This window comes from Saccostrea cucullata, unplaced genomic scaffold, assembly GCF_032062105.1.
Source record: "Saccostrea cucullata isolate Sc308-1 unplaced genomic scaffold, CSIRO_AGI_Scuc_v1 ctg1838, whole genome shotgun sequence".
In the NCBI taxonomy this organism is placed as follows: Eukaryota; Metazoa; Mollusca; class Bivalvia; order Ostreida; family Ostreidae; genus Saccostrea; species Saccostrea cuccullata.
The window spans coordinates 53,109-79,316 of NW_026940196.1; the positions used below are offsets into that span (position 1 = coordinate 53,109).

Genomic DNA, 26,208 nt, shown 5'->3' on the forward strand with positions numbered 1-26,208 from the left:
AAAGAGGTTTAACTGTATATACCGGTATAATTATATATTTTTGGGGATATGTCGTGTTCTTGTAAATGCTATTTCAAGAATGAAGAATGAATACCCTAAAATTGAGAGAAAGAGGTCGATCTATAAATATTTTCTATACATTTAAATTTAAAAAAATCATGCCTGTTTTTCTAATTTTATTTTTAAACTTTTATACCCCCTCCACCCAAAAGACATGATGCATAAGACGTGTACAGCAACTTATATGTTTTTATTAAAAAATCACACTACATATTATTTCTCAGTGAATAAGGTTAAAAACCAGACTTGAAACGATGGAAATGTATAACCAGATGGTTTGGACATCGGGATCGAGATGCCTCTCATACCTCGATACGGATACGGATACGTATACGGATACGGATACGCCAGATAGAACAATCTCTAATACGACCGTTCACGGTAGCTCAGTCGGTAGAGCGCTCGCTCCGTGATCGGGAAGTCGTGAGTTCGTATCTCGGCCGCGACTGACCTAGTCGTTCAAATTGGTACATGTAGCAACTGTTCCTACGCCATGCACTCGGCACTATGAAGTGAAAGTTGCGGGTCCTTCGGATGAGACCTTAAAAAACCGAGACCCCGTGTCAGCGGCAGGCGTTGGCACGATAAAGATCCCTCACTGCTCAATGGCCCTGAATGCCGAGTAAAGGTCAAAATTTGAAGCCCTTCACCGGCATACGGTGACGTCTCCATTTTTTGGTAGACATTTTTTCAATGACCTAAGAGGCATCAACTGACCAGGTTTGATGATCGTATGTCTGAAGGTAATCAAAATTGTGTTTTGAACAATTTGAGAACAAATACCGGCCAATTTCAAAAGGAGACCACAGTGACCTACTTCTCAATAAATATGTTTTCATGTTTTAAGGTCACAAGATGCGTCAAAGTACAAGATTTGATGATTTTAAACCTCCCAGTGTCTGAAATAATGGGATTTAATGTTTTTAAAAAGATAAATCATGAAGCTCAAAAAGTAGGTCACGGTTACTTAATTTTAAGTTGACATGGTTCTTTGAGGACCCAAGATGCAGCAACTGATACAGTTTGATGATCATAGGCCTTAAAGTGTCCAAAATATGCCTTCAAATCAATTTGAAAACAAATCCCCTCAAAATTTAAAAAGTGGGTCACTGTGACCTACTTTTGAGCTAACATGATGTGAAGACGTAAGATGCATCAACTAACAAAATTTGATGATCCTAGTCCTTATAGTTAGATACACACGTTTTTTATTAATTGTAAATCTAGGTCAACTTTGAACTGACCTTGAGACCCCGCCCTTTGCCCCAGGGTAATTCCCCGTGCAAATTTGGATCTTCAACATATCCTGATCCTTGAATGTAAGTTTTGTGAAAATCTGCCTGGTGGTTATCGAGAAGATTTTTTAGCAACCTGTAATTTTGGTTTTATTTTCCTGATTATCTCCTATTGTTTAAGGTTCCCAACCCTTATTATAGTATAAATGGTAGTCCTTCCCTAACAAAAAAATACTATAGTTAACTATAGTTAACTAAAGTTTACTATAGTTAACTATAGTGATAACTTTGACACTTTGAAAACTTTGATTTACTATAGTGATAACTTTGACACTTTGAAAAACTTTGACGAAAACTTTGACACTTTGAAAAACTTTGGCAAAAACTTTGACACTTTGAAAAACTTTGATGAAAACTTTGACACTTTGAAAAACTTTGGCGAAAACTTTGACACTTTGAAAAACTTTGATGAAAACTTTGACACTTTGAAAAACTTTGGCAAAACTTTGACACTTTGAAAAACTTTGACGAAAACTTTGACACTTTGAAAAACTTTGGCGAAAACTTTTACACTTTGAAAAACTTTGGCAAAAACTTTGACACTTTGAAAAACTTTGACGAAAACTTTGACACTTTGAAAAACTTTGGCGAAAACTTTGACACTTTGAAAAACATTATTGATGTTTTTGATACTTTATAAAACTTTATCGAAAACTTTGATAATTTAAAAATTTTATCGAAAAGTTTGATACTTTGAAAAACTTTATTTAAAACTTTGACACTTTCAAAAGCTTTGGCGAAAACTTTGACACTTTGAAAAACTTTGGCGAAAACTTTGACACTTTGAAAAACTTTATTGAAAAATCTGATACTTAAAAAAACTTTATCGAAAACTTTGATACTTTGAAAAACTTAAACGAAAAACTTGGATACTTCAAAAAACCTTATCGAAAACTTGGATGATTTAAAACTTTGAAAAAGTTTATTGAAAACTTTGACACATTAAAAAACTTAATCGAAAACTTTGAAACTTTGAAAAACATTATCGAAGTTTTCGATACTTTGTAAAACTTTATCGAAAACTTGGATACTTTGAAAAATTTTATCGAAAAGTTTGATACTTTGAAAACTTTATCTAAAACTTTGACACTTTGAAAAGCTTTGGCGAAAACTTTGACACTTTGAAAAACTTTAGCGAAAACTTTGACACTTTGAAAAACTTTGGCGAAAACTTTGACACTTTGAAAAACTTCGGCGAAAACTTTGACACTTTGAATAACTTTGGTGAAAACTTTGACACTTTGAAAAACTTTGGCGAAAACTTTGACACTTTGAAAAACTTTGGCGAAAACTTTGACACTTTGAAAAACTTTGGCGAAAACTTTGACACTTTGAAAAACTTTGACGAAAACTTTGACACTTTGAAAAACTTTGACGAAAACTTTGACACTTTGATTTACTATAGTTAACTATAGTATTTTTTTGTTGGGGTTGGGCTAAGATATCCTGTGGCAAATTTGACACTGATGAGCCAAGGGGTTCTTGAGTTATGGGCCATAATCTAAAATATTTACGCACACCGCACAAATGTCCATAGCATTAGCTCTTTCAGACTCTGGCTCAGAAGAGCTAATAAATGGCTTCGGGGCCGGAGGGGGTGGATATTTAAGCAAACTTAAGTCCATATTTCCTAAGGATGCTTTTAAATTAATATGAAACATAATGGTTTTGCAGTTTAAAAGATGAGGAAGTTCGATTCAAACCCCACTCCGAAATGTGGAGATAGGTCCTTCAAATAAGTTCGTATTAACTAAGGTCCAATGTTGCAGTGGGTGCTGGTTCGGAATGATCCCAAACTGCTCATTGCCCTGAGTGCCGAGTATACGACCAAATATGCTGCTCTTTACTGCATGGCAAATAGTGGCGTCTATATGACTGAAAAATTCTTGAGTGGAACGTTAAACAACATACAGTGTTTTGAAGTAATAATTCTAAATGATCACACACACACCCTTCACAATGTCCTATTTGATCTTTTTCCTTTTGGAAAGAGTTTTTACTTTTGTTCGATAACTTTAACCAGTTTATTTTATCCGTCAATCCTATGTATTTTTAATAAGCAAAGAAATACATCATAATTTGTAATCCTATGATTTTACCTTTGTTGCAGCTTCTTTTATCAATATTTTGCCCTTTTCTCCCCATATTGCTGGAACTGCGAGTACAAATCCAAAATCAGCCTCTCCTATTGTTGTAAACAACTCTTTATTCATTTCGGCGACTATCAGTTGTATGAGGCACTTGATACAGAACGATAAAACAATGCCAGCGTTCAAGGTCTTCCCATCAATATCCTTGCATAACATTTGTCTGTTGTCCGGCTTGAACGAAAAAATATATATATATATATATATTACATTACAATATGGAGACTTATTGATAAAAGCACATTGAGGTAATTCTTGTATTCTAAATTACACACGTATCTGAAACATGCTTCTGTGTCGTCTGCAGAGCAGCCCAGCACAAAGGGATCACTTTACCCGACGTTTGTCCGTCTTTCTGTCCATTCATCTGTCATACCATATATCTTTAGAACTGTTCGGGGTATATATAGGATGTTTTGCACATATTTAGAAAAAACCACGCTCTCAGAGACGTTGAGATAACGAGCAGTATTCAATATCAAAGGCCATTAACCAAAACAAAAAACAAAAACAAAGCAAACAAGGACCCCCGAAATATCAGAAGTGAAATCAGGTACCACGGAAGAGTACTGGAATCAGTAATATTCAGCAATAATCAGGAGTGCTCCTACCTCAAATGAAAACCTGACCCTAGGTCTATACATTGCAAAATTATTGAAAAGGCACACTTGCTTATCAAAAATGTTTTGATTTATACCAAGAAGCAGATTTCAAACAAATCATTTTCAGTATATAAGTAGAGACCCCCCCCCCCCTCTTCATTTCGGTATCTTTGACAAAGGGGCCTTGAAATTCACAATTATGGAAGAAGAGCCATTACATAGCAATTACATTATATAGACACACATCTACATGATAGGTCATGTACCTGTGTAAGTGTTGATCAAGTGAAATATAAAAAGTGTGTGACAACAATAAGGGTAGCTAGATTGATTGATTGTATACTGTTTAACGTCCCTCTCCAGAATATTTCCCCGATGTGGAGACGTCACCACTCCCGGTGAAGGGCTGCAAATTTTGTCCTTTGCTCGGCACTTACGGCCTTTGAGCAGGGAGGGATCTTTATCCTGCCACACCTGCTGTGACACGGGGCCTCGGTTTATACGGTCTCATCCGAAGGACCGACCCATTTAGTCGCCTTTTACAACAAGCAAGGGGGTACTGAGGACCTACTCTAACCCGGATCCTCACAGGATAGGGTAGCTAGAAGTTACATGTACGTCTGTCTGTCGTAGTTAATATTTGTAGTGAATACCAAGGTATACTGAAATTTTTGTGTATTGTAAAAATTAAGTATCTCCGTCACCTGCTTACTAAGTAGAGAGTATATTTGAATAAGACTGCCATTTTTATTATTTCATCTGCTCATTTTTCATTTTCATTTCTTGTATTTAATTTTATTGTGTATATATATATTCATTTGATTGTAAAGCCTTTTGAACATTTTTCTGTATTAAGTTGTTTCTATTGTGTATAAATAATGTAGACCAAATTGAATTAAAGTTATTGTCCTTTATTCAGAGTAATTTTGATACAATTAGTTTCACTCAAATTTAATTAAATTGTGTGTGTGTGAGGGAGGGTGTGTGTGTGGGTGTGTGTGTATGTGTGTGATTTTTCTTTTATTATATTTATTTTTCTTTTTGAACTACATAAACTGAATTTTCTGTCCTTTAAATAACTTGAATTGAAATTACTTTATTTTATTTCATTTATTTAAATTACATTCCTCTCAATAACTGAATAAGAATTGTATTAATTGATATTTGGATTAAGAGTAATTAATTGGAATTTGAATAATTAAGAAATGTGATCTATTTTGAAATTTTTTGTTATGTAATTTAATTATTTTGTAAATCCTTTTTTTTTTCATCCGTGACATTTATCTTATATCTTTATTTATATTTAAAAAAAATCAATTTCTCATTTATTTTTCTGAAATTCTATTGATTACCAGCCGCCAAAAGGCGGTCGGTTATATGATATGAAAGTTTTAACTCGCTGTGCGTTTCTGCGGAGTAAACAATTTTAAATAAAAGTATTCAACATCATATTGCCAGCGATTTAATATTAAACCAAGATTTCGAAATGTTTAGGAAAAAAGCACAATAATCGTAAAATTCAATTTTATAAATAATGGGGTAAATATTTCATCCAATCCTGATTGACAAACTCTGATATAATTGAAGTGCGGAGAAATTTAGTAGGAGGTTTAGGCACAGTTTTAAAAAAAGACTGCGTTGTAAATCAACAATTTTACTTTCTCTTTTTAAAACAGGATCTGCTGTATTAATTTGAAATGAAGTGTATATTTAAACATTTCCTGTGGATGTTTCTCAAAAATATGAGGAAATATTGATTTCTTAAAAGCAAAGAATCTTACGACATGTTGGTCCAGGAGACTAGGAAAGAGCGCCTTTTACAATGTGCCAAACATTTTCCCGCCCTAAGCTATCTCAACACCAAAACAAAGAGATTGAAAGAGAAGAAATGTAGTGTGTTATGGGTCAGAATAACCCTAAATGGGAGCAAAGATCAATCACACAGTTTAAACTTAACAATAATTTATTTACAGTAATATACAAATCATTAAATACAAACTTAACAAAAATCTAAAAATACATACATCAGAGTGTCCGTTGCTGCACACAATGTCCTAGTGAAATTATATCCCAGTAATACCTCAATGATGCTTATAGGACAATAGTGTCTATGCATCGAATTGACAGGATATTTATACAGTAATATAAATCTCGAATATTCTAGAAGTTGTAAGTACATGATATTCCTGGAAAGTTCTGGACATGAATAAAGTTCAAGAATGTTCTATAAAAAATGACTAAACATATTGACCACTCTGGAATGTTCAAGAAACTTAATGTTACTAATAATATACATGATGAAATAATACAAATACAACACACCTCACAACACCTCCCCCTTAAAAAGTTTGAATGTCAATGAAAACTTACATTGTAAAAATGAAATATATGTACATGAATACAAAATCATGTATGTTCACGATACTCTGGACAAGGCATCTGCAATAACATTGTCTTTGCCTTAGATATGCTTAATTGTTATGTTGTATTCTTGTAACAACAAACTCCATCTAGTCAGTCTTTCATTCTTGTTTGACAATTTATGCAAAAATGTCAGGGGGTTGTGATCCGTATATACAAGAATTGGATGCAAAGTAACATTCAGATAAACATCAAAATGCTGTAAGGCTAACAATAAAGCAAGGCATTCCTTTTCAATGGTGGAATACTTTTGTTGACATTTTGTAAGTTTCTTTGAAAAATAAGAAACAACTCTATCTACACTATCACTATGTTCTTGAAACAAAGCTGCCCCGATTCCAACATCACTAGCATCAACAGTAAGCTTGAACTGCTTAGAAAAATCTGGAGTTGACAGAACTGGATTGCTCATAAGGACAGATTTGATTTTATGAAACGATTTCTCACAGTCCTTTGTCCATTCAAAGTTAAACCTCTTTTGTAAAAGATTTGTAAGTGGTCTAACTACTGAGGAAAAATTTGGACAAAATTTTCTTTAAAACCCAGCCATGCCCAAAAACCTTATTAACTCTTTCTTGTTTGTAGGAATCGGGAACTTTGCAATAGCTTCCACTTTAGCCATGATGGGTGCAACATAACCTTGACCTACTTTGTGACCTAAATACTCTACATAGGCATGACAAAATTCGCTCTTCTCAAGGTTCACAGTTAAGTTTGCTTTAGCTAAAATGTCAAATAAAGCACGCATGATTCGGAGATGTTCGTCCCATGTGTCGCTGTATATGATGACATCATCAATGAAGGCCTCGCATCCCTCAAGATCTTGAAGAAGGGAGTGAATCATCCTTTGGAATGTAGCCGGTGCGTTTTTCATGCCAAAAGGCATTAATTTATACTAGTAAAGTCCATCTGGTGTAGCAAAAGCAGATATTTCTTTTGCTCTTTCTGTTAAAGGTACTTGCCAGTAGCCTTTCAACAGATCAAATTTACTGACAAATTTCGCGTTTCCAATGTTGTCAATACAGTCATCGATTCTAGGTATTGGATATGAATCAGTTTTGGTAACAGAATTCACCTTTTTATAGTCTGTACATAATCGGTACGAACCGTCCTGTTTTGGTACAAGAATACACGGTGAGCTCCAATTACTTTTACTAGGTTCAACAATGTCATTGTCCAACATATACTGCACTTCCCTTCTTAGGTACTGCAATTTTATTGGATTGATAGGCAGGGCGTCGCCAACTATAAATCATGACAAGCTGCATAAGTTTTCTTTGGAATATCCGAGAAGATTTGATGATACGCATTCATCAAGTTTTTAACTTGTTATTTTTGGTGAATGTTCAAATGTCCAAGTTTGGAATAAAAATCAGCTAAGATTTCTGAGTTTTTCAAGCGAACACTCTGATTACAATCTTTCTCATTTATCTCTACACTCGTATCACTCTCAATACAATTTTGAACAGTCTCAACGTTGGCTAAAGTGGAAACTGGTTTTACAGAATTTCGTTCACACCTTTCAAAATACTCTTTTAACATGTTAATGTGACAAACCCGTTTCTCTTTACGTCGACCTGGTGTCTTAACTACATAGTTTACATCATTGATCTTCCTTTCAATTTCATAAGGGCCATAAAATCTGGCTTGTAAAGGATGACCAGGAATAGGTAAAAATACAAGAACCTTATCACCTGGCTTAAACACCCTATTTCTGGCATCTTTGTCATACCACATTTTCATTTTCATCTGAGAACTCTTCAATTTTTCTTGTGCTAATTTACAAGCATTGTGAAGTTTTTCTTTGAAATCAGACACATAATCTAAAAGATTAAGATCAGTAGTCTCAGTCAGCCACTTTTCCTTCAACAATTTCAAAGGACCTCTAACTGTATGACCGAACACCAATTCAAAAGGACTGAACCCAAGAGACTCCTGGACTGCTTCTCGTGCAGCAAATAGTACAAGATGAACCCCTTCATCCCAGTCTTTTTCATACTGGTAACAATAGGTCTTCAGCATTGTTTTTAGCGTTTGATGAAAACGTTCTAGCGCTCCCTGGGACTCAGGATGATAAGCAGTTGATCTATATTGCCTTATACCCAACTCATGCATGACTTGCTGGAACAACCCCCACATAAAATTTGAGCCTTGATCCGACTGAATTGCCTTTGGTGCTCCTACAAATCTGAAGAACTTGGTTAGGGCCTTAACTATGCTCTTTGCCTTTATATTCCTTAGAGGTATGGCTTCAGGGAATCGAGTGGATGTACACATAATGTAATCTCTTTTGAGATTCTGCTAGGCTAGATATTTGGACTGACGCCTACAGAATCTCTGGACACTTCTTCATAATTCATGTCTGGAATTTGAGCCCAACTTTGGCCGACTGTAGCAAGAATTATTTACATAGGCAACACTATCGCTCGCTTCAATTAAGTCATTTGGTTGTTTATTTGACTCTCTGTTACAATTATTTCTACATAACATACTGTTTAGGCATGTAAATCCCAATATTAAAAAAATATTCACTGAAATCCCATGAGCCATGTTTTGAACGGGAATTTCAGTTAATATTTTTTATATTGGGATTTACATGCCTAAACAGTAAGTTATGTAGAAATAATCGTCACAGAGAGTCAAATAAACAACCAAATGACTTAATTGAAGCGAGCGATAGTGTTGCCTATGTAAATAATTCTTGCTATAGTCGGCCAAAGTTGGGACTCAATTTCCAGACATGAATTATGAAGAAGTGTCCAGAGATTCTGTAGGCGTCAGTCCAAATATCTAGCCTAGCAGAATCTCAACAGAGATTACACATAATGGTAAGTAAATACTGGTTCCCAGATCTGGTCCTAGCCAAAGGTCCTACACAATCCACCAACACTCGACTAAACGGTTCTTCAAAAGCTGTAATTGGTTGGAGAGGGGCGGATGGTATCTTCTGATTCTGTTTACCTACCATCTGACAGACATGACACGACTTACAAAACTCAGAAACATCCTTCCTTAGCTTAGGCCAATAAAAATAACTCAAAATCCTATTATAAGTCTTATTGATACCTAAATGACCAGCCATAGGTGTATCGTGAGCTAAACTCATGACATCTCGACGATAAAAAGCTGGGACCACTATCTGGTCAACAACACGCCACACTTCATCTGGGGATGCGTCAGGTGGTCGCCATTTTCGCATAAGAATGCAATCTTTCATATAGAAGCATTCTCCAACTTTAGTAGCTTCTTCTGGTGGAAGTGCCCTCTTACTAAGTTGAATGATATCTGGGTCTTTATGTTGTTCAGAGAGTAAACGTTCTCGGCTGAGGATGTCCTTGCCTTGGCTTTCTGGTAGATTTGACTCATCTTCATTATCACTTAATTTTGGTAAAGGTTCCTTCGTCACCGACTTCTTGATATTGTGTGGTTCCATGTTTGTTTGAGTGCCATCAAGGTCAGATAAGAAAGTGTCATTCAAATCAATATCAACAGAGGAATTCGTCTCATCAAAGGCTTGAATATGGTCTGCCTCCATTTCTCGTCTTCTGGTCAAGAGTAAGAGCACAACCAGAATGGATGACATCAGGGAATTCCGTTGTAAACCAACACTCAACGGAGAGACTACCCGACTGGAGGTTAAAGGCAGAGTTTTTTAATGAATATTCCAACAATTCTATTTTTAAAGGACATAAATATAAAATTGTGGAAAGTATTTTAAAGCTTTTAGTTGATACATAGGTCAAATATGAATATGGCTTTATACATTGACAAGTATTTTTTGACAATTGTTGAATTTGTGTATTTTTATAATAGAATTTTTTTTTAGATGGGACATTATTCTCGAACGGGGGGGGGGGGGGGGAGTGTAATAGGGTGATATTGTCTGTATATTTATGATTAGTAAATGATATCATAGGAATGTTGTGTTTCTTGATTTATTATTATTTCACTTGATCATCATCTACAGCATTTAGACTATCATCATCATTTTGTATATATTTGAGTTGAAACACAATTGGATACATATTCATGTATTGCCCTTTTCTCCCTTTGTTCTTTAATTGTGTGATACATTGATCATTAGGTGACTTATTCAATTAATGTCTTTGGCTATTTTACCTATGTGGTCATTTTCAGACATGTGATTCATGTCATGTGGTTTTAGGAGCCAATAGATTTACAGTATGTAGTTTCCCGCTTTTGGTGAACTGCCTTTATTCATAACAAAGACTCCTTAGAGGATAGTTCTATATACCTATGTGTTTATCAAATTGATTGTATCTATATGGAGTCTACCATATTTGAATGACCAGATATACTGACTACTGGCAGATAGTAAGTGCACTCTATATTTTTATCTTAATTAATATCTTATTTAATATTTCTGTGAATTATGTAATTTATGCATTTTCTATCATTCTACAGTTGATTTGATTATAAAGTATCTTTTTCTCACTTTTATCATTTGGTCTTGGTAATTTATAAATATCAGCTATCAATTTCATTGATGTGACCTGATTATTTATTTTGAAGTTATATATTTGAAATATTATATACAGTTGATATGTTATCCACCAGATATATTCAGAGAAGTATGTTGAGTTAGCCTTGTTCCATAAACAGGTGATTAATTGATATAATCATATGTTTTTACTATAGATAAATATAACATGAAATAGTTGCATTGGAATGATTATTATTCATTCAGTAATATTGTGCATGCATAATGTTCATTATCAGAATTAATGTTTTTTTTAATATTTTATGCAGTCAAGGGGAATAACTTGTAAAGTGATTTGAACTTTATGAATATAGTGCAAGAGTTATCTTTCTTGTAATGTATATATATTCCCTTGCAAGTTGATTGTTTACTTTTATGCTCACTATTGTTTATTCCTATTACAGGACTATACTATATACTACTACTATATTACTACTTCATAATATATGTCATTATATCGATCCATCCATATCAACACTTGAATGATGTAATAAATGATGAACCCACAAGTGGCGACTTCTTATTTATAAGTAAAGGATCACATTTATATTGGTATAAAACAATTTCACCCATTTCTCTATTGAGGGACCAAAATTAAAAAAAACTGTAAGGAACTCTGAAAAAAATTCCATGAAATAGTATCAAAAGCTTTCTCGAAGTCAATCAAAAGCAACAAGCCTGGTATATTTCTTCTTCTGTGTACTGCATTATATCATAAATTAAACGTGTATTTTCTACTATGTACCTATTGGAAATAAATCCCGTTTGATCACTATTTATCGATTTGTCCAATTTATTTTTTATTCTGTTAGCAATAGAACCTGATGCAATTTTGTATATAGTATTTAAGAGTGTTATTGGCCGCCAGTTCTTTAGAAATTGTCTTGGCTTATCCCCCCTTAGGTAAAAACGTTGTTATACCATGTCTCTGTGTTATAGACATAAGATTATTCTCATATGCATAATAAATTGATCTAACAACAAAGTGTCAAAGGTATTTCTAAAAAAACTTTTAAAATTCTGCCGAAAAACCATCAGAACCAGGTGATTTGTCTGCTTTCATTTTATTAAAAGTGCTAGAAGCCTCCTGTAAAGTAATGAAACCTTCTATTTCTTCAGCTTCTGCATTAGATAATTTTTGGGAATTCTCACTTATTAGATCCGACTCAAATTCTTTCAGTTAAAGTTATTTATAATAAAAATATGTATGACTTGAATATTAGATTTATTAATGATCTTATAGATGAAAATGGTTCCTGTTATAGTTTTGAGGAATTTTGTGGCATATATCCAAATTTAAGGCTTAATTTCTTAGATTTTGCAGGTAAAATAGATGCTGTAAAGGCATGGATGAAAGCAACAGACACTAATGATATAATTGCAAAATTACCTAACCCATTAATTTTGTCCAACACTCCTTTTCTTTCAATGTGTAGAAAAGCAAAACAGTTTCATGAATTAATCAATGTAAATGATATTGAACCCACTGGGAAAACAAGATGGAATGATATTTTTAATTTAGGGGAAATTGAATGGAAAAGAATTTTTAAACTTCCATTTAAGATTACAAAAAATAGTAAACTGCAATGGTTTCAATACAGAATCCTAAATAAAATACTAGGTACAAACTCATATCTATGTAAAATAAGGAACAGAGAAAATAACTTATGTTCTTTCTGGAATATGGAAGAAGAAACAATTATACATATTTTATGGGAGTGTAACAATGTACAAATCTTCCTCAACAGTTTTGAAAGATATTGTGAGCAAAAGATAGGGTTGCAACTTTCATTTACAAAGCAAAATTTTTTTGGGGGGGGGGGGATTTCTAGCAAAAAACAAGGACATTCATTACTTGCTGTTCCTATGGATAAAATATTATATATATACAATGAGATGCTTAGGAAAAAAATTAGATGTCAGACTTGCGACTTCACATATTAATTTTTTTATGAAACACAAAAACATTTAGCATATAAAAATGGTGACAAAGAGATTTTTAACACCGACTGGAATCAGTCGAATCAATTTTGTTTATGAATGAAATATTTTTTTTGTTTATTCATGTAAAAGAATTAACATGCCATCTCTCTCTCTCCCCCTCTTTTTCTCGCTCTCTCTCTCTCTCTCTCTCTCTGAAAAAAACAACCTTTAAGATGATAAATTGTATATTTTGATTTATAAAACAAATTGTGTAAAATAAATAAAGAATTAAAAAAAGGGTCACTATTACATTATCAATAGAGCCCCGCCCTAACACCAGAACCCCTGACCCTGGGGCCATGAATTTCTCAATTTTGGTAGAGGCACTCTTGCTCATCATAACTATTTTCTTAGTTAGTTTATTAAATACCTAAAAGCAGAGAAGAAGATTTTCAAAGATTTAATGCATTTTCACTATATAATCAATAGAGCCCCGCCCTAACACCAGAACCCCTAACCCTGGGGCCATGAATTTCCCAATTTTGGTAGAGGACTCAATACTGATTACAATCATAACAACCGTTGGAGTGCTTGATGTCCGGGAGTAAAAGATATTTTTAAAGAATGCAGTAATTGTAGTGGTTTTTGCCCCACCCCCAGGCCCTGGGGGGGGGGGGGGTGCTGGGACCACGAAATTCACAATATTTGTTTCCTAAGATGCTATATGACAAAATTGGTTGAAATTGGTTCAGTAATTTTAGAGAAGAAGCTGAAAATGTTTAAATGTTAACGCACGACAGACAACGGACGACGACAGATAAAACAGATAGCAATAGGTCACCTGAGATTACTAATAAAATGCTCGACAGTTTACTACCGACGATTAGAACCTAACCCGCGCAGTACAGTTAAGGCAACATTTTCTATAAAAACTCACGGAATCCGATACATATAATGTTTAACAGTTTTATTTTTTAGCAAGACACTTTAGTTAAAACAGCTATTTGTTATCTTGAAGAGTATGTCCATCGCTTTTCACATCGGTATTTTTTGACATCATGTGACCCCCTGAAGTCACGTCGGCTCCGATTTTAGGTCAAAACATGAAATGTCAAATTTAACCAAAAAGTGCAAGGGCAAGACAAACAAAAAATTAACTGCACAATGTTTTATGTTTTCTCTATGTATCTATACTTTCTCAAGAGTGATGCTCATTCAGTTAGTTTTCCGATATAATAAGTAATTCAGCTAAAACAGACAGTAATGGATGAAAAATAGGATATTTTCCTAATTTCATCACCAATTATAAATTAACTAAGGGATTACAAAGTAATGAGCATCCCTTTTTGAAAACTATACAATAAAATAAATAATTTAAAATAAAAACCTACTTTTTAGATTGTCGCCTTGCCCTTGCACTTTTTGATTAAAAAATGAAATCTTGCAAGAGTCAATCTAATTATAGTTTTCAAACGCATCACTGACCCAGCATGGGAGATTACTCTGGAGTACTTGATATAGTTTGTTTACCTCGTAAATTTAAAATAAATATACATGCGGGCAGAACTTGACATTTTTTTTTAACTTAATCAAACGGTGTGTATAAAAATCCTTGACATTTCTTTCTTTTTCTGTGTATTCGTTCTCCATACGTTGTATACATTTTTAAAATGTCTTTCAAACCTCCCGCATTTCCTCAACGATGTGTATATACACGTAGTATTACATTTGTATAATATATTTATGTGAACACAAATGGTTAATTAAATTTAAAAATATAGCCTTCATTAATAATTAATTAGATATCTATTCCCCTCTCTCACTACTGTACGCAAAGGCGTCGGGACCGGGGAGGGGGGGGGGGGCTTAGCCTCCCATGTAAGCATTGGAATTTGCTTTTTCTTTTGGCTTGGCTCTTTCATTTTGCTTCCGACGCCTATGGTACACACACTTGTGTTAATATTTTTTCTTTCTGCATACTATATTTGTTAAGGGGACAGCAATTTTATTTTGAGGGTGAGGGACTGGCAGATTTTAAAAATAAATACTTGCAGATCAGTGATCCCCACTCCCATGAATCAGAGTTTTTTTTTTTTATTTTTTTTTTTGCATGTAGGATTTTCAATGAAGAGGAAAATAAATAAATAATATGTCCTTCATCTTATTGATCGGAAATAAATATTAATCTGTCCTTCAAAAAATCTGACTTGGAAAAACTCGCCTGCCCCCCCCCCCCCCCAAACAAATGATGGTCCCCTATCCTATTTTGAATCAATTAGGGGGATCTCTAATCTCCTGTTTTTGGTAATATTATTGAAAGATAAATGAACACAATGCACATGCTGGAATTAAGATCTTGATGATCATTAGTACCCTCCACACAAAATAGTAAGAAAGTTAAGATTTTCATATCTTAATAGCCAGTAAGCCTTTTCAACACCTGTACAGTAAATATATGAAAAAGTCAAATTATTATTTATCTAGAAAATTTATTTAATAAATATTTCTTTTCAAATACAATGACAGACTGTAGGAATGCTGGGCAGGTGCAAATTATTTCCATCACCTCATGTTCTTGTGGATAAAATGAATTCTGAAAATAAGAGAAAATCAGGAAATACCATTATTGAAAGTAATTTGTGTTTTAAAAAATGAAATAAAAAAATGCATGGAAACATTTAACATAGAATTTACATACATGTGTAACGTGAAGCGGTCACCCATCCAAGGGTTAATCAGGCTCGCCGTTGCTTAACTTGCCTGAAATAGAGGGAGACTCTACCGCATCACCAGAAAAGCTAGCTCACTGGCGAGGCAGTATAAGTTCCCTATATACTGTCCGCTACACATGAATGACATGTTTTCAATTCTTCTGTTAGTTTTATGATCAAAACTTTGTATAGTTTATAGCTTATATTGAGCATACCTGAATTTCCTTAAATGGATTTACTTGCTGCCTGAATGTCGAGTGAATGAATCCATTTGTCCAACATCTGGGAATAGCTAGGCCTACAACACAATATATAATTATGCAGTTATATGCTATGAGATTACTAAATTATACATTGTAGGATAAAATGGCATTACATTTGACAAAACAAATTATGCTAATTTGTATACTGTAGTAAATTTATGTTATTGATATAAATGAAAAAAAAAAATGTGTTACAAAACATCTCTGGGAAAGTGAAACCTCTGACATTTACAATAGTTATTTATAGAATATTTTCTATAAAAAAAATCTAAGTTTCTCCTTTACCAAAATGAAAAAAAAACAATATGTAAAACACATGCAAACTTTGAAAATGTGAAATGCTTTAGAAGTATACATACCCTGTGGAGAAATGATGCATTTTTTATTTATTCACTCTTTAAGCCTGAAACTCTGGACAGCTACAATGATAAAAGTATTATATAAATATTTTTAATGTACAATGTACATGTAATCTAAACAAAAAATGAATTTTTTTCCATTAATTTAGAAATTCTAGAAAATTACATCCATAGATCTGAAATGGGGCTTTTATGTTTTCAACACAATGTTACGGATATTTTTTTTAAATTGTGTAGCATATTTGTATGTCAAAATACATCATTGTTTGTTTAGGCCTAGTCACTAGTGAATCATTGACTAATACAATGAAAACATCTCATTCAATTTAGTTTAAATTTGTTTTACTGATGATCTCCATTATTACACATATTGTCTCAAAGAAAATGAGCTAATTGACAGGAACTCAGTACATATTTAGTGCAATTAATTTTTAATAATTCTAAAAAGTGTGCAACTTAGTATAGGGGGGTGTTACACACAAGGCACTGCATAATTACAGTTCTTCACTGACTGTGGTAATAGATTTAAATGAACATGAACACACTTGGTTTTTTTTTTATGTTTACAAAAGCATGTCTACATATTGTAGATCTACACATGTACCTACATATGCGTATACATACCTGGCCTGGAATTACAGTGCAGCGATTGATCTACGGAGCTAGAGCTGGTGCAAATTGTCTCATTTTTCTGCTATTTTTCGAAATAATGTCCTCATATTCTTGTAAAATGGAGAAGCAATGCCTTGTCTCTTATTTTATCCCTATTTTCTTTAAAGATTGCGTGGTTATTGCATTTAAATCCACTGCAAATTTCAGCTGATATCGCCACGTTTTAGATGTAAACAACATTCCGTGTCACCGAGTGCAAGCGCTTGGCTGAAGCCGAATGCAGACAAACGACACATTAAAAAGAGAATTATTTTAAAGACATGCTATTTTATATACGAGAAAATCACTAATTATTTTCTATTTAAACATGAAGATATTATTGTTTATTACAAATCGTTGCCAATATCGGTAAATAGTTATTTTGAGCACCATTTCCTTATATGGATCAATCAGGGCGGAGCAACTGTCATGACGTCAGACCTCATTATGACTTCATTACCATATTTTTTTCATGCGTTGCCTTAACTGTACTGCGCGCTTTTTCATACAATCAGCAGCTGCTAAATTTTTTATTAAGTTGCTCACTCATTTGTTAGGATTTTATGTCTATGCAGTAACTCCGCGAGCTGACTAATAAGCCAATGAAAAAGCGCGATTAGGTTCTAGGTAACCACTAAAATTTTACTTAATATGATCTAACTATTACTTGGCGCACGTCAATAAAAAAAATTTAAATAGGTCCCATGAGTGACGCTTGTGACCTCACAAACACAGTAATATTTATACAGCGTGACTCACCATATTCCTATGAAATGTCAAATTTAATCCATGAAAAAGATAATAGTCCTCTAGTCCTTTACTGTCGTCTTCTCTTAATTCCGAATACATTTCCATAGCCTCGTATCCAAATTTAGCAACTGAGAAATCTTTTTTAAGAAGTAAACATGTTGGAGCTCTATTTCTAACTTCATTCAAGGATCTGAATGATCCTACTTCCAAAAAGTGTCTAGATTGGAAGACATACGTGCTGGTATTTGCACCAAAATCTATCCCAGCGACAAGTTTGTCCAAGAATCTTCTCTCCATCTTTTTAAGTCATTCTGTTTGTTCTTAATTGAACAGAATTTTGTTTTGGTTTAAATATTTCTGAGTAGGGAAGCCCTAAAAGCATTTAAAATTTATATATATAAAATCTGATAATGAAAAAATAATGCTATTTACAGCTCGTCTATATGAATAAGGTGAATATTAAATACATAAATAAATATCTGGATAAGAAGAGACTTACCTTCTTGAAAATTACAATAACTGTGTCATCCTGCATTCTAAACGACTGAATCACGCAATTTTAATATGTTCAGTGATTCAAAAAACTATATTGTTTGTTTATGATAGTAGTCGTTCTCTGCATTTAAAGTCTTTAAAATGGTATATGACACGCTAGGATTTTGATTGCACGGACGGACGACGATGATATGGGTAAACGATATGGGTACAGGGGTCTGTAAATAAAACTTGACACACATTCTTTTATTAATGTTTGATAAAAAAAAGATTTTTTTTTACAAATTTAAACAGAGAATTTGGAGATTGAAACAAAAATTCCACAAGTTAAACGTCTGTATCAAATAAAGAACTAAAGTGAAACACTTCTAACAAAAATATTCTATTTGTTTAAAAATACACCATTTTATAAAATTTCATTAAATGCCCTCCTTTTACATTAGATTGCAGAATGGCGTTTTTCATACCAATTGTTAAGCTGTTTTGTTAACGTACACACTGAATTTTCAACGATGATGAATTATAGTATCACACCCTCACGTCAGATGCGTGTGGTTGTCGGACAGCCACTATAGCTAGTGTGCATTATTTGGTAAATAAAGATAAAGCCGCCTTACGTTTTGCAGACATTTATTATGTTCCCCAAACGAAGTTTGGGAACATATTGTTTTTACTTTTGCTGAATTTTTTCTTTGTTCTCCGGTACTTTTTTGTCCGCGAGTGTTCTCGTAAACTACTCATCCGATCTTAGTGAAACCTTTAATTTTTAGGATCACTTGGTATGTTATGTAGATGTGCAGAACGAAGGTCATTTTGCGCGCACGTGCGTGCGTGTGCGCACACGTGTAATACGTTAAATGACCAATATAATAGATATAGCTGTAACTTTATATTTTTTTTTTATGAAATGCTTTGAAACTCATAATATAAGGATATATGAGTAGTATAAACATGGCGACATGGTCAAAATAGCATGATCTCACGCTCATGCGCTTCGCTCCGATCGCCTGAAACTAAAAGTCTAATTATCTTTTTTTGTTTTCTGACAAAAAAAAAAATTGAAATTTTGAACAAAGTCATACATTATGAATTTTTACAGCATAATATATAAGAATAATCATGAACGCATGCACATGCACATGTGTTGCAATCTGATTGGCTAAAACTTGAAATGCCTACAACTTTCTTGGTTCTCAATAATATAGGGTGAAATTTCGAATATGAATAGATATAATGCATGCCTACATAATACTACTATCAAAAGTAAATACAAAGACGTACACGCACATGCGCCCGCACACAATGCATGAAACGACATGATTCATGTGCGAATGGAAACTTTTTTATATTTCCGTTTTATAAAATCACAGAAGATAATGAACAATTACGGAGGGCCAAGGAAGATTATTTTGTTAAATTATTTCAGCCTAAATTAAATGTAAATTGAACATTTTAGCTCTAAAGAAATGTTCTATTTTATTACAATGTACATGTGTTTAACTCTATACATTTGGCGCTTTTTTGACATTTACCTGGGGTGCGTTCAACAGCGTAGCTTCTAACATAGCAGCTACGTGTTAGATATCTACCTCTAATGAACGGATAGCTAAATTTAGGGCTAAACAAACATGGCCGACAAAATGTGTTTGGTTGACTTTTACGTTTAATTTATTTATGGGAAATGGATTTTAATGTGCATTATGAATCCGGAAATTTCTGAATTTCAGTTCTGAATTTTTCAGACTAGGATTATATCCGGTTATACTTCGAACAGACGATAGAGATTCCTGCGTTACGGAAAAATCCACCGATAACATTGACTGAGAGTGAGATTTTATGTATCTGATATGCATTTCTGTTACATATACTAACATCTTAAGTGCTTTCAGATATGATAATTTCCACTTTTCTTAATTTTCAACAAACGGAAAGAGTTGTATAGTCTGCAAGGTAATAATTATACGTTACACACTGATCATGGCAAATGAACAATCTGCTAAGATGCTGGCACTCATACCATGCTTAATTGAAGCCTTTGACGACCCCCCTGAATTATTACATGTGTTAGGCTCCGACAGTCATGTAAGTGGAGCGTCTGGAGATGTGGTTTTAGCTGCTTCTTTACACCAGCCTGCATTAGAATTGTTCAATCACTGATTGATGGGTTTTGTAGAGCATGATGTGCCACTGTATAATGACTTAACATTCAAAGCCCATTTTCGAATGGTCAGAAGCTCATTTCAGGTGTTTATCTTAATCATTGCAATGTACATTAATTATTTTTAGTATTGCAGGACTCGACATCTATCCACCTGCCATTGACATGGTCTGAACTGCCTTTAGTTATCGCTGAACGGTGTTTAAGAATCAATGAAAATGCTGGTTGCTGGAAAAGAGACAGACTACAATACTCCAAAAATACTTTTCATGTCAATCTCATTGAGATGTTATGTAAATTAGAACTATGTCATTGAAAATATTATTATGTATTTATTATTAAAAGCTTTGAGAACTGTATAACATGTTTGTTTACTTAATCTATAAAATATATGTTCAACTATATATATGGTGACATTTTATGAGCATGTTGAAGTAATATTAGATAATTTTGTTCCATAAGGCAAAACTGAAAAAAAAATGTTATATGACAGTGCTGAAGCTGAGGAAAAAAAGCAAAAATCAGTTCAGTATTAAGAGCTTAAGTGGTCCTGCCTATCCTAACAAAAAATACTATAGTTAATTATAGTTTACTATAGTTAACTACTAGTGTAGTGATAATTTTGAGACTTTGAAAACTGATTTACTATAGTGATAACTTTGACACTTTGAAAAACTTTGACACTTTGGAAAACTTTGAAGAAAACTTTGATACAATGAAAAACTTTGACGAAAATTTTGACACTTTGAAAAACTTGACGAAAACGTTGACACTTTGAAAAACTTTGAAACTTTGAAAAATTTTGTCGAAAAAAACTTTGAAAAACTTTGGCGAAAACTTTGACACTTTGATTTACTATAGTTAACTATAGTTTACTATAGTCTTTTTTTGTTAGGGATATCCCTAAATGGAGGGGTGAGGGTATGATTTGAACAATCTTCAATGAATCTACACTCATCTAAAGATTACCTGAGAACGATTCAACACGAGTTTTATCTTTCCCTGTCTAAGGGTTCTTAAAAATAAGACTTAAAAAATGCTATTATTTTTTCGCTAACTTGTTTAGATTATTTCCCCTTGGAAGAGGATGTGGACATTAATTTGAAAGAAATAAAAAAGCTTCAAACCCCTTTAGCCAATACTTTGTTATAATCTTGGTTTAATTTAGCTCCATTGTTCTGGAGGAGAAAGTGTGTGAAAAAACAATATAAAAAGACAAGTTCAGTGTAGATGCATACTCTGATAAACAAAAAAAAATGGTAAAAAAAAAAACATCTAAATTGAGCCTTCCAAACATGTGCCCTGAAAACTTTTTTTTTATATATGGATAAAGATGGGAGGTCTTTAAATACAGATATACAAATCGTTATTTTACAGATTGCGAGGCATTTGGACAGTATCAAAATTGCAAAAAATTTATGCTTTGAAATATCTTTTAAAGAAGTAGTCTCATATTTGCAATGATGTGTGAACACAAATTTTAATAACAATTTCTGGCTCAATTTGTTTGCACATTAGAATATTGACAATTTGGCTCCTCCCTACCATGGGGGTCATTACTTAAAAAACACTTGAACATACACTATATGAGGATCCTTCTATATGATATATAAAAAATATTTTTCATATATCCATATAGAAGGATCCTCATGTAGTACTCACATACACTTTACTTGACTTATTATATTGTTGTTCATGTTTAATTAAACTTTCACAAAGGAGCTAATTTAACCCCGGTATATTACATATAGCGTTATGGTTTTAGATATTTGTCTTTGACCATAACGCTACAGATCCAGTAATGCAAAAAAGTTGCAATTTAGAGCGCATTTAGACCCCCTTATTCTAGTGACATTTTGTAGCCAATATAAATTATCCACCTCTCAAACATTTATAGTTGTCTCTACAGACAGACAAGATGTCCATGGGCCACATCACTCACCTGAGCACTGTGGCTAGGAAAAAGTAGAAATTGGTTTATTATTGAAAAGTTTTAACCCAAAAGTAGTCCCATGACCAATCAAAGCTTTGCAATTCTTGAAGAGATGATTTTTAAAGAATTATATATATATATTTCTATGTAAAACTTTGATCAGGCCAGTATGGCCCCGCCCTACCCTTGGGGGTCATGATTTGAACAAACTTGAATCTACACTATCTGAGGAGGCTTCCATATAAATATGCATGATCAATTATGGTTTCGCTATTCTTGAGAAGAAGATTTTTAAAGGATTTTCCTATAAATTTTATGTAACATTTTGGTCAGCGTGTTGGCCTCAACCTACCCCTGGGGGTAATGATTTGAATTTACACTACCTGAGGACGATTCCGTATAAATATGATTATGACTTTGTTATTCTTGAGAAGAAGATTTTAAAAACATGCCACCATATTTTCATTAATTCCCAATTATCTCCCCTTGAAAGAGGGCATGACCCTTCATTGGAACAAACTTGAATTTCCTTCACCAAAGGATGCTTTTTGGCATGTTTGGTTGAAATTAGCCCAGCGGTTCTTGAGAAGAAGTCGAAACTGTGAAAAGTTTACAGACAGACAGAGGGACGCCGGACAAATGTGATCAGATCACGTATTAATTTTTTTTTGTTAGAATGCTGAAAAATCACTTCAAGTGAGTTTTTAGCTCACCTGAGCCGAAGGTTCACTTGTAGTGAATTTTCAGCAATCTAACAGATAAATTTTATCACGTGAGTTTATCACTTGTAGAGACGACTATAAAGATTGTGCCTAGAATTAAGGTGGCTGATTGACCTTTCTTTGAATTGCGGGATCTGTAGCGTTATGGTCTGCAGCTATAAAGGAACAGCTGTATGTGTTTCTCCATCAAATTATTATTACGATACATGTATATAACTTGAAAGATTATATGCAAAATAGAAATAAATATAAAGTTGAAAAATATATGCTTAAAATGACTGTACACGCAGGTCACGAGTCATGAAACAGTTATATAACTACATAAAATCCAATTCTTCAAAGCTTGCTTGAGGCTGTGGCTCCATATCTGGACTGCAGATCCAACACAGTGGAAACAAAAGTTCTCTCTACCGTGTGGCTCCTCAGCAATGCCGAGTCCTACCGTGGCGTAGCTGACCGCTTCGGACTGTCTAAAGGAAGCCTGCACCAAATATTCCTTTCCGTCTGTGAAGCCATGAGACATTTGGATAGTGTTGAGTGGCCAAGTGAGCAACTGATGAAGATCTCAGCTTGCACTTTTCTCGCAAGGCATGGATTTCCAGGGGTGATTGGTTGCATTGACGGATGCCACATTCCCATCAAAAGACGCACCGAGGATCGCTCCAGTTTTATCAACAGGAAAGGATTCAGTTCCTTTGTTCTTCAGGGAATTTTTAATGAGAACATGTAGTTCATTGACGCCTTTGCTGGTTGGCCAGGATCAGTCCATGATTCTAGAGTTCTCAGGAACAGTCCTATTACTGCTGAGTTGGAGAAGATGCCTGGTAATCTTCATATCCTGGGTGATTCAGCTTACCCCTCTCTACCTTTCTGATGACCCCATTCAAGGAGATAGGCAACCTGTGTGACAAAGAAAGAAGGTTTAACGTCCTACACAGCACCACCAGATCCATCATCGAACGAGCGTTTGCGCTTCTGAAAGGCAAATATAGAAGACTCAAATCCCTAGACATGAGTCTTGAACAGGAGATCCCAGGCGTTGTTATGGCTTGTGTGTACTTGCAGAGGGAGGATAACGAGATCATTCCAATCAGAGACATAAACTTCAACTTCAGCACAGCATCCCAGAAACGTGCAGCCATTGCAGCCTGGATTTAAGTCCTAAATACATGTAGAAAGAGTAAAGAGTCCATATATATATTGCTTCAGATTTTAAATTAATTTTAAAATTGTGAATTAAGCATTCAGATTTAAGTTCTCATTATTGATATCACTGAAATTATGATAGGATAATATTTTCATGAAAAATTGTTGTTTTAATAAAAAAAATGGTATTCATTGTGTTCGAACCCTAGCAATAAAAATTCTGAGTAACATTTTTTTCGAGATAAGCACAATAACCACTAGACCTCACAAGTCCTAATGATTAAAGCAAAACATATGGAGATAATGAGCAGTATTCAAACGGTATTTAAATCATGTTCGTTATATGACCCTTATTTTATTAGACTTCAAGTATTTCTGGAAAAAGAGAATTTTATGTGATTAAGGTATATGGGTCTCTGCTCAAACATTTGGTAATTAAAAATATATATTTATGAAGATTAACTTTCAAAGAAAAAATGGAGCAAAAACCCACTTATCAAAAAAAAAGTTTACTGTTATAGTGTGAGAAAATGACTGTTTTTGTCCTCTTTTGTGTGTGTGTGTATAATATTTCATAGGCGAATACCTTCATGAGATTTTTTCAAGTTGTATATTTTATATAAAGTATACTTTCGTGTTACATATTTAATACGTACAATTAAATTTTGGTGTATTTGAGATTTGATTTTTTACCTTCATTTTGTCATGCAAAAGGCTCTTTGATTTTCGTGTTTACCCATCCCCTTTGTTGGAAAAGTTTAAATGAAATTTCTTGTACTCTTCAAAGACAAAAAGCTCAACTTACTAAAGAAATATCAAAAAGGCAAACATTTGTTGTACATAAGTGAAAAGTTTAAACTTACCAGTGAATAATAATGTATTATACAGTAAATCCAGTTTGGCAGCCCAGAAATGAACAGCAATTGCAGCTTGGTTATAAATCCTAATAAATAGAGTAAAGAAGAGTAATTTGTTAGAAAAGTTTAAATGAAATCTCCGGTACATGTACGTTGCAAAGACAAAGACCTCAACTTATTTAAAAACTATAAAAAAGACGAACATTTGTTGTACCTGAATGAATGAAAAGGTTAGAACTTACCAGTGGATAATATGACAGTAAATTAAGCTTTTAGTAAAGCAGCTGTTTGTAAGATATTTCTCTAGGAATTGATTATTTTCTTTCTGAATGAAATGAGCAACATGTACGTTCTAAATTGGCAGAAGAGGTAGCTAGCATATTACTGTTTTAATGTTTACATAGTTTAATGAACCAGAGAAATTAAATTTAAAAGGTCTACTCTATGGCATGTTTGAGATATTATAAGGTATAACTCATATGAGGGATTTAGATTTACATTCAGCAAAATTCCTTTATCTCAATGGGACAAAGAAGACAAGGAATTGATATCTGAGGGTTCAAGATTCTAAATTGTGAAATCCAACGCACCTGCCCATGTAATTGTTCAACTGATAAACAAAATTTAATAAAACTAAAAAAAGATTATGCCCAAGAAATCAAAGACTTAAGGGCATATAGTTTTTATCCCTGTCTGTCGGATTGTCTGTCTGTTTGTCTGCAGAAAGTTTAACCTTGTCTATAACTTTTGAGTGGGTAGGGCTATGGCTTTTATGTATTTCACATACATATAACTTGTGGCAAGACCTTCCTTTTGATACCAAAAATTTTTCTTCTTGATCGTGAGCTTGGAGTAAATCTGACCCTTGCTATAAGCTTCCCTACATGGGCATCAGCGTTTCTTAAACGCATCCTGTCTTCTGTGTAAAATCATTAACATTAGAGAGCAAGATCAATTTTTATCAGACACACAAGTAAATATAACTTTTTAGAGTTTCATTGGGATAGGATATGACATGGAGTTGGTCACATGATCAAATTTTATAATATCTAAAGAACTCTGTAAAACAGTAGTAAAAACAATTAAATCCTTGACAAAATGATAAAACAAAGTGTTAACATGAACAGCTGGTAGCTGCAGGTTCGGTAGATCTGTCGTGGTGGAGAATTTCATTCATTTTGTCGAAGTAAACGCAGGTTGTCCTGCCCGCCCCA

The 26,208-nt window shown here is 33.7% G+C and overlaps 2 long non-coding RNA genes across 2 annotated transcripts; both read right to left on the bottom strand.

The window, feature by feature from the left end:
• Positions 1 to 15,918: 15,918 nt before the first annotated feature.
• LOC134254948 (uncharacterized) lies at positions 15,919 to 17,387 on the bottom strand. Its single transcript, XR_009989413.1, has 3 exons — positions 16,907 to 17,387; positions 16,283 to 16,342; positions 15,919 to 15,958 (listed from the first exon to the last, which is right to left on the bottom strand). It is a non-coding gene; the product is annotated as an uncharacterized LOC134254948 (long non-coding RNA).
• A 6,667-nt stretch (positions 17,388 to 24,054) lies between these two features.
• On the bottom strand, positions 24,055 to 25,101 carry LOC134254947 (uncharacterized). The gene is made up of 3 exons (XR_009989412.1): positions 25,001 to 25,101; positions 24,831 to 24,916; positions 24,055 to 24,152 (listed from the first exon to the last, which is right to left on the bottom strand). It is a non-coding gene; the product is annotated as an uncharacterized LOC134254947 (long non-coding RNA).
• Positions 25,102 to 26,208: the final 1,107 nt, after the last annotated feature.